Here is a 4,592-nt window from a genome sequence, read left to right as displayed (position 1 = left end):
TGGAGGCCAGGGTGGCGGGAGTCATTGGGCGCTGTTCTCCGAGGGCGCACTGAGGAGTGGGGCCCCGGGCTCTCGGCTCCTCCGGGCCGGAGACCGGGAGGCCACCATCTTCATTCCCGTCCTCCAGAACTCTACGGAAAGCGCTCAGGGAACAAAAGCTCCCGAAAGCAAACCCAAGCGGATTACTCAGCCCGGCCCCTGGTAAGGGCGGTGCAACTCCGCCTGGGGCAAAGACGCTTGAGAATCACTACAACAGGCCCCTCCCCCAGAAGATCAATGGAAAACCCAGCCAGGACTAAGTTCACCTACCAAGGAGTGCAGTTTCAATACCAAGGAGAGCGGCGGAATTCCAGAGGAGAAGAAAGCAAAGCACGGAACTCATGGCTTTCTCCCCATGATTTTTTAACCTGCAGTTAATTTAATTTTTTTTTCTTTTTCAATTTTTTTTCTTTTTCTCTTCTTCTGCTAAATTTTTTTAACTGTTACCCTTTTCTTTTTTAAAGTTTTTTAAATAGTTTATCTAATATATATATATTTTTTCCTCTTTTATATTTTTTCTTTATCGGCTTTCTTTTTTTTAATAGTTTCTTTTTTTTTTTTCTTTCTGAACCCCTTTTTATCCCCTTTCTCCCCTCTCACAATTCGGGATCTCTTCTGATTTGGCTAAAGCATATTTTCCTGGGGTTCTTGCCACCCTTTTAGTATTTTACTTGCTCCTTCATATACTCTTATCTGGACAAAATGACAAGGTGGAAAAATTCACCACAAAAAAAAGAACAAGAGGCAGTACCAAAGGCTAGGGACCTAATCAATACAGACATTGGTAATATGTCAGATATAGAGTTCAGAATGACGATTCTCAAGGTTCTAGCCGGGCTTGAAAAAGGCATGGAAGATATTAAAGCAACCCTCTCGGGAGATATAAAAGCCCTTTCTGGAGAAATAAAAGAACTAAAATCTAACCAAGTTGAAATAAAAAAAGCTATTAATGAGGTGCAATCAAAAATGGAGGCTCTGACGGCTAGGATAAATGAGGCAAAAGAAAGAATTAGCGATATAGAGGACCAAATGACAGAGAATAAAGAAGCTGAGCAAAAGAGGGACAAACAGCTACTGGATCACGAGGGGAGAATTCGAGAGATAAGTGACACCATAAGACGAAACAACATTAGAATAATTGGGATTCCAGAAGAAGAGGAAACAGAGAGGGGAGCAGAAGGTATATTGGAGAGAATTTCCCCAATATGGCAAAGGGAACAAGCATCAAAATTCAGGAGGTTCAGAGAACCCCCCTCAAGATCAATAAGAATAAGTCCACACCCCATCACCTAATAGTAAAATTTACAAGTCTTAGTGACAAAGAGAAGATCCTGAAAGCAGCCCGGGAAAAGAAGTCTGTAACGTACAATGGTAAAAATATTAGATTGGCAGCAGACTTATCCACAGAGACCTGGCAGGCCAGAAAGAGCTGGCATGATATATTCAGAGTACTAAACGAGAAAAACATGCAGCCAAGAATACTATATCCAGCTAGGCTATCATTGAAAATAGAAGGAGAGATTAAAAGCTTCCAGGACAAACAAAAACTGAAAGAATTTGCAAATACCAAACCAGCTCTACAGGAAATATTGAAAGGGGTCCTCTAAGCAAAGAGAGACCCTCAAAGTAGTAGATCAGAAAGAAACAGAGACAATATACAATAACAGTCACCTTACAAGCAATACAATGGCACTAAATTCATATCTCTCAATACTTACCCTGAATGTTAATGGGCTAAATGTCCCAATCAAAAGACACAGGGTATCAGAATGGATAAAAAAACAAAACCCATCTATATGTTGCCTACAAGAAACTCATCTTACCCGAAGACACCTCCAGGTTTAAAGTGAGGGGGTGGAAAAGAATTTACCATGCTAATGGACATCAGAAGAAAGCAGGAGTGGCAATCCTTATATCAGATCAATTAGATTTTAAGCCAAAGACTATAATAAGAGATGAGGAAGGACACTATATCATACTCAAAGGAACTATCCAACAAGAGGATCTAACAATTTTAAATATCTATGCCCCTAACGTGGGAGCAGCCAACTATATAAACCAATTAATAACAAAATCAAAGAAACACATCGACAAGAATACAATAATAGTAGGGGATTTTAACACTCCCCTCACTGAAATGGACAGATCATCCAAGCAAAAGATCAACAAGGAAATCAAGGCCTTAAATGACACACTGGACCAGATGGACATCACAGATATATTCAGAACTTTTCATCCCAAAGCAACAGAATACACATTCTTCTCTAGTGCACATGGAACATTCTCCAGAATAGATCACATTCTTGGTCCTAAATCAGGTCTCAACCGGTATCAAAAGATTGGGATCATTCCCTGCATATTTTCAGACCACAATGCTCTAAAGCTAGAACTCAATCACAAGAGGAAATTTGGAAAGAACCCAAATACATGGAGACTAAACAGCATCCTTCTAAAGAATGAATGGGTCAACCAGGAAATTAAAGAAGAATTGAAAAAATTCATGGAAACAAATGATAATGAAAACACAACGGTTCAGAATCTGTGGGACACAACAAAGGCAGTCCTGAGAGGAAAATATATAGCGGTACAAGCCTTCCTCAAGAAACAAGAAAGGGCTCAGGTACACAACCTAACCCTACACCTAAAGGAGCTGGAGAAAGAACAAGAAAGAAACCCTAAACCCAGCAGGAGAAGAGAAATCATAAAGATCTGAGCAGAAATCAATGAAATAGAAACCAAAAAAACAATAGAACAAATCAACGAAACTAGGAGCTGGTTCTTTGAAAGAATTAATAAGATTGATAAACCCCTGGCCAGACTTATCAAAAAGAAAAGAGAAAGGACCCAAATAAATAAAATCATGAATGAAAGAGGAGAGATCACAACGAACACCAAAGAAATACAGACAATTAGAAGAACATACTATGAGCAACTCTACGCCAACAAATTTGACAATCTGGAAGAAATGGATGCATTCCTAGAGACATATAAACTACCACAACTGGACCAGGAAGAAATGGAAAGCCTGAACAGACCCATAACCAGTAAGGAGATTGAAACAGTCATCAAAAATCTCCAAACAAACAAAAGCCCAGGGCCAGACGGCTTCCCGGGGGAATTCTACCAAGCATTTAAAGAAGAACTAATTCCTATTCTCCTGAAACTGTTCCAAAAAATAGAAATAGAAGGAAAACTTCCAAACTCATTTGATGAGGCCAGCATCACCTTGATCCCAAAACCAGACAAGGATCCCAACAAAAAAGAGAACTACAGACCAATATCCTTGATGAACACAGATGCAAAAATTCTCGCCAAAATACTAGCCAATAGGATTCAACAGTACATTAAAAGGATTATTCACCACGACCAAGTGGGATTTATTCTAGGGCTGCAAGGTTGGTTCAACATCCGCAAATCAATCAATGTGATACAACACATTAATAAAAGAAAGAACAAGAACCATATGATACTCTCAATAGATGCTGAAAAAGCATTTGACAAAGTACAGCATCCCTTCCTGATCAAAACTCTTCAAAGTGTAGGGATAGACGGCACATACCTCAATATTATCAAAGCCATCTATGAAAAACCCACCGCAAATATCATTCTCAATGGAGAAAAACTGAAAGCTTTTCCGCTAAGGTCAGGAACACGGCAGGGATGTCCGTTATCACCACTGCTATTCAACATAGTACTAGAAGTCCTAGCCTCAGCAATCAGACAACAAAAGGAAATTAAAGGCATCCAAATCAGCAAAGAAGAAGTCAAACTATCACTCTTTGCAGATGATATGATACTATATGTGGAAAACCCAAAAGACTCCACTCCAAAACTGCTAGAACTTGTACAGGAATTCAGTAAAGTGTCAGGATATAAAATCAATGCACAGAAATCAGTTGCATTTCCCTACACCAACAACAAGACAGAAGAAAGAGAAATTAAGGAGTCCATCCCATTTACAATTGCACCCAAAACTATAAGATTCCTAGGAATAAACCTAACCAAAGAGACTAAGAATCTATACACAGAAAACTATAAAGTACTCATGAAAGAAATTGAGGAAGACACGAAGAAATGGAAAAATGTTCCATGCTCCTGGATTGGAATAATAAATATTGTGAAAATGTCTATGCTATCTAAAGCAATCGACACATTTAATGCAATTCCTATCAAAGTACCATCCATTTTTTTCAAAGAAATGGAACAAATAATCCTAAAATTTATATGGAACCAGAAAAGACCTCGAATAGCCAAAGGAATATTGAAAAAAAAAAGCCAAAGTTGGTGGCATCACAATTCCGGACTTCAAGCTCTATTACAAAGCTGTCATCATCAAGACAGCATGGTACTGGCACAAAAACAGACACATAGATCAATGGAACAGAATAGAGAGCCCAGAAATAGACCCTCAACTCTATGGTCAACTCATCTTCGACAAAGCAGGAAAGAATGTCCAATGGAAAAAAGACAGCCTCTTCAATAAATGGTGTTGGGAAAATTGGACAGCCACATGCAGAAAAATGAAATTGGATCATTTCCTTACACCACACACG

Source organism: Lutra lutra, chromosome 6, assembly GCF_902655055.1.
Source record: "Lutra lutra chromosome 6, mLutLut1.2, whole genome shotgun sequence".
Lineage (NCBI taxonomy): Eukaryota > Metazoa > Chordata > Mammalia > Carnivora > Mustelidae > Lutra > Lutra lutra.
The sequence above is the reverse complement of the archived record's forward strand: the minus strand, read 5'-3'. Positions refer to the sequence as shown.